The sequence below is a fragment of the Parasteatoda tepidariorum genome, chromosome 5, assembly GCF_043381705.1.
Source record: "Parasteatoda tepidariorum isolate YZ-2023 chromosome 5, CAS_Ptep_4.0, whole genome shotgun sequence".
Classification (NCBI taxonomy): Eukaryota; Metazoa; Arthropoda; class Arachnida; order Araneae; family Theridiidae; genus Parasteatoda; species Parasteatoda tepidariorum.
Window position 1 is genome coordinate 43,803,227 of NC_092208.1, and position 15,365 is coordinate 43,818,591.

The 15,365-nt window shown below is 29.6% G+C and overlaps 1 protein-coding gene across 2 annotated transcripts in view; it reads left to right on the top strand.

Annotated features, from left to right (window-relative positions):
- LOC107452244 (prolyl endopeptidase FAP) overlaps nt 1-15,365 on the top strand; it is a 128,181-nt gene that overhangs the window by 38,032 nt on the left and 74,784 nt on the right. The window lies entirely within an intron of this gene.

Genomic DNA, 15,365 nt, shown 5'->3' on the forward strand with positions numbered 1-15,365 from the left:
ATATATTCTTGTAATGAAAATATATATATATATATATATATATAGGCCTGGGAGAAATTCGCCGGACTTTTTGATGACTAATCCGCAATTGCGTTATATGGAGAGGGAAACCCGAAGACCTCCCACTGTTAGCCTGACGGCAAAGGGACTTTAACCCGTGATACGTCAACCACTGAAGAAATTTACAACAGCATTATGGTCGGTGCGAGTTGGGTGAGGAATTCATACCGACCAGCCATTGCTGGGTTTCGAACCCGATTCACCTCAATGGAAGGCGAATTCTCTATCCTCTTAGCCACCACGAACTTGGAGGAGTTTGAGACCCCGACAGCTTGCACATGGACCGAACGCCCTACCAACCAGGTTATCCCGGCCCTGCAGTGTAAAATCAGCAATGAATAAGTGATTGTCAGCATAAAATATTTTCATTTCGACAAATTAAAGTTTCAACTCAGGGCAATCATTTCATCAGATGAGGAGAATAGCATTTTATAAAGCACTTACATAAATTGAAATGTCAGAATGCCTATTACAAAATATTTCTTTTTTTTTTTTTTACTTCACTTGCCGCTTTATATAACTGGAACGCAAACTATAAACAATTTTCACAATAGAAATAAAACTCTCATGCCTTTCCATTAAATAATCATCTTTTTTGAAAAAGAGAGAGATATACGTATAAAGAACATAACTGTCAACTACATTTTCTAAGCGAAATAATCCTTCCTATTTGTCTTACTTTTGGCAATGCTCCAAGCGAACAATACTCATTACAGATGACACCAGCACGCCATTATGTATTAGCATAAAAATATATGGCCCAATATGTAATTAGGATGATGGGAGTTCTTTAGGGCACATGTCGGACAATAATTAGAAAGTTATTTTTTAATCAATATCATACATCCAATTAAAATCATACATTCGTGAATTGTTTATTTTAATGTGAACATCTATCAAAGTTCTGTAGATTTTTCTGAGAATTGAGCATTAACAATAAACCAATTAAATATTTAAGAAGTATAAATCTCTCACTGCTAAAAATATAATACTTCCATTTAATTGTTTCGAAAAAGTATTCGAAATTTTACTATTTTTAACTCCAGTTAATCAATTTTAAAAGATCGTGCATACTATAACTTATTAAAATTAAATCGAATATTCTTACTTTTAAAAAACAGTAACATTTTTCAGAGCCTACCTAAAGCACTAGGATTGGTTTTTAACAAGTCTGCAGGATATTTCATAAATTTACTCGCAGCAAAATTAGTACATTTAAGGTACCTCTACCCTCACCATTTTTGATTTTAAGTTAAATTTGTTATTTGTGTTTTCTTGATATTTTTTGTAAATAACAAACTTTTGATGATATAGTATTATTAGACTGCACAATACCTTCCAAAATAAAGAAAATTTCACAAATTTTAATAAATAGCGTTTGTTAATTTTTAGAAGCTCTGTGAATTTCTCCTCAAAACTTTAACGTAATGAAATTATGCGTTTTGTGATTTTGAGTAAGTAATTTGAAACAACACGTTTCTCAATTTTAGATTTCTTAAAACCTAATTTTGTTACAGTTTAAACTGAGGCAAAGCGATTTGGATGACAAAAAAAAATCATTGTTATTTGCATAAAAGCAAAGATACTTATCTAAAAATCTGAAAACAGGCAACTGTATTCTATTTAACTACCTATCAAAAACTGTTAATTACAAAATTTTATTGGCATAATTTTGTAGCAAAAATTAATAATGGATGTAAAATGCCGCGCTCTTGGTGTGATTGGGTGGTAGCCTTGTATTTAACATGTATCAAAAAGGAAATGCCAAATATATAATATATAATGAAATATTGGATTTATTCATATATTAGAAACTATGAAATGATAGATTTGAATTAATGTAATGTATTTGAAAATAGGAAATGAGATAGATTAAAAAATTATGATTCATCATAACTACTTTTAATATCAAATGAATGAACCTCATTCAAATGTATCAATTATAGTTTTCTAATATCTATAGTGAAATATATAATATATAATGAAATATATAATATATAATGAAATATATAATGAAATATATAATACATAATGAAATATATAATATATAATGAAATATTGGATTTATTCCCATATTAGAAAATAGGAAATGATAGGTTTGAATTAATGTAATGTATTTGAAAATAGAAAATGAGGTAGATTAAAAAATTATGATTCATCATAACTATTTTTAACATCAAATGAATGAACCTCATTCAAATGTATCAATTATAGTTTTCTAATATATATAGTAAAATTTATAATATATAATGAAATATATAATATATAATGAAATATTGAACTTATTCCTATATTAGAAAGTAGGAAATCATAGATTTTAATAAGGAAACAATTACATGACAAAGAAAAATATGTTACACTAAGTAAGAACAGAGACAAATGACAAATAGTAAAACCATAATTTTATTGGCATATTCATAAAACTGCTATTTTAAAGTAGGTTCTAAAGAGTTCCTTCAGATCCGTATAATAAATATTTACTTTCTAAGTGAATTTCTTTAATTTCCTTCGATGTAAACACAAACACTTTATTTATTTACAAATAAACTCATATAATATAAAAACGTGGATAAATGAATTAACTAAGTATTTTTACTCTAACTAAGTACATAGTAAAAAATAGTATTTATTTTTTTCAAAAATAGATTAAGCTTTTTTTTATTTTGAATTTATTGTAAAAAAAAAGATAAAATATTTCCAAATATTAAGTATGTACTAACAAATTAATTTTTTGATGACTACCTTTCTCTTCAAATTTCTAATGAAAAAAGACTATAGTAATTCTTCTAGAAAATCATTAGTATAATATTCTGAAAAGAATTTTTCAGCCAAATTACATCATAAAAGAAGAGTGTACATAACATTAAAACCAGGTTGATTTGAAGTTAAAATATGAACTTTTTTTTTAATAAACGTATTTCGTCCATCTCATACCGCAATTAAACAGGTTTCCGACAGTTTTATTTGCTTAAATATCAATTTGCGACCCCTCATAAGTACATTTTTAATCTCTACTATTGATAGGGTTTAATTTTTTTTAACTATGGGTTAATTTAAGAAAAACACTGTCTGTAAAAAATATGAGAAAATTTCTTACAAATAATATTTCAGAGCTCATCCAAATGTAAAATATCCAAATTTGTTTTCAACTCCGTAAAGGTTAAGGGCTCAAAGTACCCCAGAACATATATAATTTTTTTTTTGTAAATATAACTAAAACAATCCATATTTCAGTTGCATTACGCGCACATTTAAATAAATGATTCTGATTTTTTTTTAAGTAAAAAATGTGTAAAAAAAATTTTAATTCTTAAATTCTCAAAGATGCAAGTTTCTATTCTCTCTTTTTCAAAGAAAGAAAAATTCTTCAGCATAAAGTTTACTGCTATAAATCAAGGTATTCACTTGATTATATATCAATTAGAGCCTTTTTATGGTTTATAATATTACAAAACAGAGAAAAGAAATCAAATGCACAAATACAATATGTTGTAAAAATTTTGCATTATTAAAATTTTACTAATTTTTAAAACTCTTATTCAAAGCAGAATTTGATGAAGTACATTAAGCTAATTTTTAAAAAAAAATTACTATAAAGTTCGAGCTTCAAGAGAGAAAAATTTATAGGGATTCAAATAATATGTTAATACCAAAAAAATCATACACTTAAAAAAGTTTTGTTTTAGCTGAAAGCACAGCTGCCTTTTTGCCAAACAACCCTCAAAATGAAATAAATAATCACTCGGACGAATAGTGTGTCCAACCACGGATTGACATGACCATTATGGCCGTCGCAAGCCCAATTTTTGAGGGGGACGAAGTTAAATGCGACATCACAATGGTCCTCTAAATTTAGCTGATAAGAAAAATTATTTCTTAACTGTACTAAATACTTGCAAAAAGATAAATTATTTTATTTCTATCTTGTTTTTAACTGTAAGGAATTTAATTCGATAATAATTCATGAAAATTTTCTTTATTTATCTGAAATATTGTGGGGACTTATGAAGATTTCTAATTAATGAGGGGGGCATAAGCGCCCCTCCCACCTAACTTTTAAAAACAAAATTTCGCAGTTGTAGGGGAATGCTAATTCAATTGAAATTGTAAGTTGATGGTGTGTCATAAAAATTTACCATCACACTTTACACTTGCAGAAACCTGAATTGAACAGTATAGAATTATATTGGTGCCTAATGCCGCTTACGGTCTTTCACTTATTCTTCAACACTTACTAAAAACCCACACGTCCTATTATAAATATGTTTAAATTATTTAAATAATGTAGCTGTAGACAAAATCATTTTAAATCACATATTCAAATTCAAACAAGAATAAGGTGTGTATCTATAAATTTTGCTACTGCATAGAATAAAAATATAAAATCTTCCGGAAATTCCCGGAATGTGTTGGCAGATACGCATATCCACTGCCAATTTCTACTTTGTAAACAGACGCTGTTCAAATGATCATGATGTTCGACGATTATTTTTAAACTCAGTTTTGTTATTGTTTACCTAGGATAATCAGTGCAACTGACTACTTTCGCTATTTTACTCAACGAGTTTAAGAAAACAACGTAAATTTGCATTTTTGATTTAATTCTCTTGTGACTCCCGTCATTTCATTAAAACGCTTTGTTTTTTCTTCGGAAAGAGATAGCGCAATTGTTTCATTATTACTACTTTTTTTGTGCAGAAAACAATACTTTTGTCGATTTTAACTTAACTGAGGATATATTTATTATATATTTTTAATATATTTAATGTATTATTAGTACAGGGCATCTATGACCGGTAAAAATGCAAAACATTTTGGAGAGAGAATAACGAAGCAAATTGTTCTCATGAATTTATGAAACTTTTTTGATTGTCATAGTTATATGGTCTGAGTTTAACCATCATACTCATACGTTGTAGTTATCTTAGCATCAGCCCCGCGAGGGGCTCTAACTGATTCATCTGAGTGGGAATGTATAAAAAATCGCCGAAGCGCAATTGAATGGTGAACGCTGGGTTTCAGTAACATTTACTGAGAGAAAATTAAAATAAAGTAGCCAGATTTAACAGACTAATTTAAGAAAGAGAAGAGGTTTTTCGCGGCAGATTGCCTCGCCTCCCCCCGAGCTTCGCAGGTGCACAGTAGCCACATAGCCTCAGAGAAATACGAAAAATACGTGATAATAAATGTGCGAAAATATATGGGTGAATATCGAGTGAAAAGTTATATACAACTATTTACAAAATTTACGGGACAGTACAATATCGGATAGGTAAAAGGCGGTTGCCGGGCTATATTTTATATTGTCTTTGATGTATGAGTTTAACCATTATGGGCCAAAGTGCTATGAACTTTTTTCAAAAAGATAAAGATTGGTAACTCAGTTATAGGGGAGAGTGGGGTCAATTGTAACAGGGTACGATTGTAACAGAGCAAAAATTTCGAGTGTCGGATTCTAGATTTGGTTCCTAGGTGGCGCACAAGGTGTATTTAATAAATCTACATGTACACCCCTGATGGCAACCATTTTTATGTACTTTTGAAAGAGTTACATCACAAAAGATATTTTCACGCCACGCAAGTACTTTTTTTGGTATTAGAATATTATATTGTAACAAAGTAATTTTGTTTAAACAAATAAAAATTAGTAACCGAATATGTAAGTGGACACTTTAATTAACATTCCAAAAAAAAAAAGATTAGTTTTGCTAATTAACTAGCATTGTTTTTAACAAATGAAGCTGAAATGGCGTCTTGGGGACAATTGTAACAATAAGTAAAGGGACGATTGTAACAGCTGAAAATAAATAATCTTATGTTTACAAACCATTACTTAACTCTTTAAGAACCACCAATAGTTTCCTATATCATTTATATTATGTTGCATGTGCATTATTTTATTTGTCACCTTTCACAGCATAAATTAAAATTTTTAACCCCTTAAAGTTAAAAGTTTAACCCTTTAGGTCTCTGCTCATTATTATTTTTACTCCTAAAATATCACTACTATTTTGATCAATAAAAAAATATATCACAACTATGATAATATGTATAATTAACTATGTTTTAGTTGAATTTATGAACTGTTACAATTGACCCCGTAAGTGGGGACAATTGTAACAAGTGCACGACTGTCAAAAATTGTTAATAACTAATATAATAACATTTAAAATAAGGTATTTATTTTTTTTCTAATAGAGGATAGTCTACTTTACTCGTCTGTCAATTAATACCAATAATATATTGGATTTTTTGTTAGTTAAAAATAGTTAAGTAAAAAATGTTACAATTGACCCCACTCTCCCCTACTATTATGCTATTATTGTTTCAATATACTATTATACTATTATTGTTTCAATATATTATTATACTATTATTGTTTCAATATACTATTATACTATTATTGTTTCAATATAATATTATACTATTATTGTTTCAATATACTATTACTGTTCATATACTCATCAATATGCTGTTATTGTTCATATATTTTGTTCAGAGATCCGGTAATTGAGATAGAATAAAACTAAGGAGGTAGCCATCGCTTGAAAATATCATATCAGTTTACGCCTAAATGTTTCACCACGCTTTACACAGAGTGCTTTTGACTTTAAAACATATTGCATGCTCAAAAAACTATGTTGCACGCTCGAAACAGTTGTCTTAAATGGGTTGAAAGCGTTATTGTACGATTACGTACCTGCAAACTTGTTCGGTTGTTGAAAAAGATTTTACAAAGTGACAGTAAAACAACAATTGAATTTGGAAGAATTTTCAGAATCAAGAACTCTTAAGACATCTCTAAGCATAATAAGCCAACAAATAAATCTTATCAACATCTTTTTTTATAAATTATTGATTCGTCGTGGCAGTTTAAAAAAATATTTGGGTAGACTATACTTGAGGGTGCCGCCGCCAAGTTGTGATCGCGATTGATCGCCAAGCTGGGCGATGTTGAAAACCAATCGTGATTCTCATTGGTTTAGATTTTAATCGTGATTCTGATTAGTTTAGAATTTAGCGTTGTTTTTATATGAATTTTTAAATGTAATTTCAGAGTTTCGTTAGTTCTACTTTGGATACCGGCTGGTAAGGTTATTTTTGCTTCTGGTACTAAAAATGAATACTGTCAATAAGATAAATCTTAAGTTCCTTTACGATTTGAAAAACAATGAAAAAAAAAAACAGTGATTGACTGGTGTATGAATGAAGGTTTAATTAGTAATAGATAGAAATGTCCTGTTTGTGGGTTACCACGGCGTTCCGGGCAAACAAGTATGGCGCCAAACATAAGTCGCCAATTTCGCCAAGGGGCACCCTCAAGTATATTTTTCCCAAATATTTTATTGAAACTTTTAACTTCAATATTTAATTCGCCAAACGCTTATGTTGCTATCACTAAGAAAATAATTTTTCATCTGCCACACAAGCTCGGTAGCTGTGAGATTATTATGCATTTACATCTATATTCAGTTTATTCATATATTAGTGGTTGACAAAATCATTATAAATTAAATTTCTTTCAAAACTTATGTTTTGCTTATGTTTTGTTATAAATATAATAATAAAATATTCCTGCCAATTTGAAAGAATTGGCTGCTATGGTAAAGAAGCGATGCCGACTTGCTCCGGACAGCGGATTAACATTTTCGAGTGGTAATTTTTTAATGTATAATTGGTTAAAGCAAAATAATTCAATTATGTGTTACGCCGTATTACGGGATGCCACGTCATGATACGTCATGAACACTTAAGCCGTATTACGGGATGCTACGGGCAATTAAAAATGTAAAAATTAATAGAAACTCCTTTTTTACTTTTTTATAACCAATTTAATTACTCGGTCATAATTACTACAATGATTTACTTTTCAAATTATTCATATTTGAAACAAATCAAGCTTTGTATTCTTTTTTAATAGTGATTTTAAAAAAAATGATGCTAGCATAAGTAGCTAACATTAATTTCTTTAAGCACAATGCAAGCGGGTCTCGTAAAAATACTTCTTAAAATAATTACAAAATACTTAAATACTTCCAAACAAAATTTTAAAAAGTGGTAGCAAAACTGCTTTGTTTTTCAAAGAAATTATTCATTCGTGATTACCACAAACGTAAAGGATTCAGTATATATGTAATAAGTACTAGAATCGTTCTTCGTAATTTTATTTTTTAATTGAAGTTGCAGCTGTAGTGACAAGTTTGTTCTAACTTTTTAAGAAATTTTGCCAACAACTTTTTTTTTTAATTTTAATCTAAAACAGATGTAATTCATTTTTTGGAACCATTGCCAACATGTTGTTATTAAAGTTTCTAATTTTATTAGTCACCACTCTTTACAATTTTAGTCACTCGAGGCAACCCTGCGTTTTGAGCCTTTTAAAGTGTTAGCAAAATTAAACGAAAATCTGTGGTTTTTAGCGTGTAGTTCTCTACCGTTTTTTTTTTCCTAATATTTTGTCGAATCAGGAGCAGCTTGCATCTCTGGACAAACCCATCCATGTCAAAAAAAGAAGAAAAAAATAGTTGCTCTTTTATGAGAAAAAAAGTGAATGATTGCGTCTGGTTGTGCACCTTTTTTGGTACATTTTCAAAAAAATTACCTGAAAATCGACTTATCCAATCAAATTTAACGCGTTGAATGTCATGGCAGTCACCGGTGACCTGTGAAGTCAAGATTATTCGAAACACATAATTCAAGTAAATTTTAAATTCTTTTATATTACTATCGTTACTAAAAGGATTTGAAGAAATTAATGGAATATAGAACACACAAAAATAGTTTTATTTATATACACGGAGATGCCAACCTGCTCCTGACAGCGAATAAATATTTTCAAGTGGTAGTTTATTAATTGTGATTCTTGGTTTAATAAATTCAATTTAGTAGATTTTTATCCGCCACTATTTCTAAACAATTCGTAGGCCTATATAATTCACCATTTCTTTGAGATATGTCATGCCAAACCTTTTAAATAACTAGCAAAATCTGTCTAATATTTGCAAATTTAGTTTGTAGTTATTTACCGGTTGGTCAGACGGGCAAGCCATGTAAAATTAGCGTGGCATTCAACGTGTTAAGGTAGTACATACAGCTTGGGTTAATACAAATGATTAGTTNAATATATTTACCACCAAAAAAATGGCATTTTTATAAATTAAATGAGTTTTTTTTATATATATATCAATTACTGTTCTTAAAACAATTTCAATTCCAAAAATACTTCAATTTACCTTTACTAGAAATAAAGGGCCCGTTAAAGGGTTAAAAAGAAAGTAAAGGTCTAAATATACAACAGTAAATATTTAATTAAATGAAGTTGTAAACTTTTATTTCGATGCACATAGCTGCCAACTTTTTAACCTATTTAAAGAGAAAGTAAAGGTCTAAATATACAACAGTAAATATTTAATTAAATGACGATGCAAACTTTTACTTCTATTTACATAGAAGCCAACTTTTTAACATATTTAAAAAGAAAGTAATGGTCTAAATATACAACAGTAAATATTTAATTAAATGAAGTTGTAAACTTTTACTTCGATGCACATAGCTGCCAACTTTTTAGCATATTTAAAAAGAAAGTGATGATCTAAATATACAACAGTAAATATTTAATTAAATGAAGTTGTAAACTTTTACTTCGAGGCACATAGATGCCAACTTTTTAGCATATTTAAAAAGAAAGTAATGGTCTAAATATACAACAGTAAATATTTAATTAAATGAAGTGGTAAACTTTTATTTCGATGCACATAGCTGCCAACTTTTTCCACTCTATTACAAGTGGACAGTCTAAATTACAAATGGAAGATCAGAAACTACATGAGAAATCCATTTGTTACAGGCGTGTATAGGGATAGAACAATACCATAGCTGCCAACTTGTCTTGTCATTGATCATTTTTTTCCTTATCAGCAAAATTTATGTTTTTAATGTAAAAATCTAAATTGTAAAAATTAAATCTTAAATTGTTTTTAATACCGTAGCAAAACAATAACTCAAGTATAGATTTAAATGTAGATTATACATAGTCAGACTAGTAACTTCTGCGCTTTTTGCAAAATATTCTATAAAGTGAGAGACTAATATAAACTAAAGCTTTCAGAATTTTTGGAAATTTTGACAATGCTGTAAAAGCCTCACCACTGAAGAACGGGAACAAACGGAGCTTTGTATATGAACTTTTGAAACGTTTACATGTATTACCTGATAAAATACTTCATACACTTCAAAAATATGAAAAAATAAAATAAGATGCTAACAGCTCTACAACAAATTGTAATGTATGAATTTCTAAATATTTTTTTATAGATCCTAATGTATAATCTGTATTTTGTACTAAAAACTTAAAAACATTTTTTTAAAAAAAGACAATTAAATAGAACTAAACACATTGATTAATATCGAATTTTTAAAGAAAAATTCAAAATATTCTTACTCGAAGCTTCATAAAACTAAAAAATTCTAAGTTAGATTTTAGCTTTTAATTCAAAACATCGCTAACGGAATGCAAAATCTACTTTTAAAATTTCAAAGAATGTTATAACAAACTTTTTCTGTAAGATGCGCTAGCGTTAAGTTATTTTTTTAAAGCCAACGTGCCACAGAAAAAGCATTTAAAATACAAGGAAATTCTAAAATGTAAGAAAATTCTTACTGCAAAATAATTGATAATTCGAAAGTATTTCCTGAAAATGAATTTTATTGGTCTTAAAAATATAGTTCATTCATCAAATAGTCAGAATATTCAAATCAAAACAAAAAATATTTTAGTTTCTTTTTCGCAAGTTCACTTTCGGTTTCGTCTGTCAGAATGCGAAGAAAAAAAACTGTAACTTCATTTCGAAAAATCAGAGATAAAAATTTTAAAAGGTTTTGGAAAGCTAATGAACTCAAGATCAAACAAGGTAAATAAGAAAAATTTGAAATTTCCATCGAAATTGCCCATAATTATTATCAATTATTATGTTATTACCTGATTATAAACTTCATTTGCTTCAAAAATAAATAAATAAATAAATAGGAAATAACAGTCTACTGTTTCAGCGCATCAAAAAGAGGCTCCAATTTTCAAGACCTGACAGACGTGAATGTAACAAAACAAAAATGATTTGAAAAACTTGTTGAATTTCTAAATCCATTATCGAGAATTCGGTAAATCTTCAATTACATAGTTGGAATTATTATTGTAACATTGTTGAAATCTTGGGCATAAATTCAATTTCGACTAAGCTAAAATTATTTCCACCCCATGTCGCATCCTGATACCCTAGAATTTCGTTTGATTCATTTGATTACTGATTGTTAACGATATTAATTCCTCACCAATTCTCCATACGCGTGGAAATACGTTTTACCCTTACTTCTGTCTCTCGATCTCTCTCTCTCCAAATTATTAATTAATTATCAAACTATTGGTTGGTTGGTTCTAATGCCAGTTGCCACACGGGCAAGCCTGCTTGGCGAAACCGAGCAAATTTAAGACAGAGTGTGCGATTCTTGTTTTTCAGTGGCGCCTTCTATGGCCAAGAATTCGACTTCTGCCACATCATACGTCACACCTGTTTATAAGGCGGACCCAGTCATACATCCATTCAATCATCCACAGATCGTAATTTTGACCTGAATCAGAGAACGATCGGTCACCAATTCAGTACCCCCAGAGGAATTGATTTGTTATGGAACATGGAGGACTTTGCGACTCGACAGATTTAACGTGCATCAGTCACTATTTACTACACGGAGAGTCTTCGGTCGGTGGGGATCGAACCCACGAACTCTTGGACATGGGCCCAGTGCCCTACCTACCAGGCTATCCCGGCCTACCTTATTAGATTAAGCAAAACACGTTTTTGGTAGTTCATTCATCAAAATAAATAGCAAATGTATTTATCATTTGGTATAATGGTATTGCTCAAGGTTGACGCACGATGGAAAAATTTTCCACTAATTTTCCACTAAAATTTTCCAAAACACCTACATATAAAGGTGTTAATTTGATGTAAATTAACACCCATATGTAAAGGNTCTCTCTCTCCAAATTATTAATTAATTATCAAACTATTGGTTGGTTGGTTCTAATGCCACTTGCCACACGGGCAAGCCTGCTGGTGAAACCGAGCAAATTTAAGGCAGAGTGTGCGATTCTTGTTTTCCAGTGGCGCCATCTATGGCCAAGAATTCGACTTCCGCCACATCATACGTCACACCTGTTTATAAGGCGGGCCCAGTCATACATCCATTCAATCATCCACAGATCGTAATTTTGACCTGAATCAGAGAACGATCGGTCTCCAATCCAGTACCCCCAGAGGAATTGATTTGTTATGGGAACATGGAGAACTTTGCGACTCGACAGAATTTTAACGTGCATCAGTCACCAACTACACGGGGAGTCTTCGGCCGGTGGGGTTCGAACCCACTAACTCTCGGGCATGGGCCCAGCTCCCTACCGACCAGGCTATCCCAGCCTATCAAAGTATTAACTTGGGATAACAAATTAGTATTTTACACTTACAACCGACCCTTCTATATCCTTTACCAGGTTTCTATTTAGCTTAGAATAATGTAACAGAGGTTACAAAAAGGAAACAAACCTTCATCATTTAAAATTTATGAGACCATCATTATATGTTATTATGTGAGGAAAATATTCTGTATGAAAACTTTAACCTATCAGATTTGTAAGTAATAATGTCGTATCTTAAAAACTGAAATTCCTTCTAGCACAACAATTTACTATCATTACACATTTTTCTCAGCCTAAAGATAATCCTCACATAATAACATATAATGATGTAAAGGGATGGATGAAAAGGACATCTTTAACTGACACAATGCTTGAACAAATTTGTACAAAAGTTTCCTTTCCAAGCACATCATGTCTATTGAATAAATTGGGAAAATATTATCTTCTAAGAGGGAAAACAAATATTTTATACGCAACACATAAGCAAGTTTTTTGTTCTAATCTCTCCATAAACTATGTAAAATGCGAATATTTAAAATTGAAAAAGAAAATTTATATAAATGTTTAAAAAAATTCAAATCTTTCCATTTTTCTCTTAATTGTAGTTAGCTTTGCTAGGAACAGTTGTATTTAACTTTAAAACACCAGCAAAATTTGCAGTTATATTTTTTTTTAGAAATATTTTATAATTTTCTTCGAAATTTTTACATAATTTACAAGCTAACAAACAATTGGTGCATTATTGAATTGCTAAAAGAAGCCTAATGTGCTATACTTCATAAACACATTATGTTACTTAAGTAAACAATTTTAAATATTGCGTATGCCAGAATATTTTGCGGTGCATTTTTTGTTTGTTTTTATAAAATACGATATTCCAAAATTAAGGCCGTTATTGTAAATTTTGAAAAAAATTATTAAAATTATTATATAATTTTATATTATACATAATTTTTATATGTTTCAAAAACTTCTAAGGAATTTCCTAAATTAAATATCAATATAAAGTCGTGATTCCTATGATGTTCAGTGCTTTTTAGAGTTCACATTTTCTTAACTTTTCAAAAATGATATTTCTTTACAGAATATCTTTACTAACATTTTAAGAATAGTATGAAGGATATATACTAACTCTAAAGCGTCATTTCTTTAAAGGGTGGTTTGAAATAATATTTTTTTCTTATTATAAGAGTTCTGACATCCACCCCAAGACGTTCTACATGCAAGTTATCTAAGACTTTTTAGTTAAAGTATTTCAAAGCTTTTACAGGATAGTCAAATCTTAAATGTATACATAGGCCCGAAATAGAAAAACATTAAGTTATCTAGTTTTAGTAAAAAAGCGATAAGTAAAATTTCACTAAAAAAATATTATATTTAGTTGCTTTAATTTATTTCAGTAATTGTCATTTTTTTTTCATTATCATTTTACTATTTACATGTCTGCTGCGTGTCAAGCAAAACAATATGCATCAAATTTAAGCAGTTTTAAAATGCTAAAGTATCTTAAGTGGTCAGTTAAATTCTCTTTTTCCATTACAACTAATTCCGTCTTCTACCTATAGCCAAAAATAGTTAGATATATTGGTTTGGTAGTCTGTTTTAGCAACACGGCACCCTCTACAAAAAAATATCTTTCCAAATGAGAATTCCAAAAGTACAGAGACGTTGAAAGATTAAAAAAATCTTACTGGCACGCGAATGTGTTGCTTATTGCGTGTAAGGTACCCGGGTTCTCTTTTGTTTACTTCCGTTGTTGGTTTATGTCGTTGATTGGATTGTCGCTGGGGCACCACTGTAAAAGCAAAACATCAGACAATAATTACTGAGGAAAAATTAGTTAAGAACTGCAAAGAATCGTTAAAATCAATTCCCAACATGCCCTGTCTACTGCGGGAGTATTTGGATACAAATAAAAGAGAATGATGGTTATTCTGTATTTCGCTACATAAAGATTGTATTCGAAAAACAATTAATATTCGGGTTCTTTTCTATTTATTCGAAAACTAATTTAATTATTGTTCTGTATTCAAAAGTGTACTTTTAATATATTTTTACATTTCAAATGCAACTTTCAAACACTGTAAAATATGATAAATTCGGGGTCAATGTTTATTCATTCGTGAATTCTTATTTTGTTAATCCATATAAGATGGATGAAAGTAAAAACGAAAAGATTTGTAACAAAAAAAAATATATTTACTAACAATAACCAAGAATGTTTACGTTACAGTGTCTGAGTGGAATCTGAATATTAATTTATAATAAAACACTGCGCAGGGCGCCATCTTTCAGACATATTATTAACTTATAATATGCTGTTAATGCTAATATAAAGTTATGGAAGATGAGGGAAAATCAGATATAATTATCACAGAAAATTATAGACCAATTTTGATGATGTTTTTGTACATGAGGAAGAAAAAATCTAATATATGATTTGACTTTTCGAAAAAATTTATCATTCTATTTATTCTTAATCTTGACATTCGAATAATAATTGGATATCTTTAAAAAAATAAACAAATAAAAAAATGAAACAATTATATATATATATATATATATATATATATTGTAAACACAGCGCTTTTGTTATTCTAAATTAGTAACATATAAAATGTTTGTTATTATAAAATAAGTTAATAATAATATGTTATGTACGTTTGTAATAATATGTTTGTTATGAGGCCGGGATAGCTTGGTCGGTAGGGTGCTGGCCCATGTCAAAGAGTTCGTAGGTTCGATCCCCGCCGGCCGAAGACTCCCCGTGTAATAAATAGTGACTGATGCACGTTAAATCTGTCGAGTCGCAAAGTCCTCCATGTTCCCATAA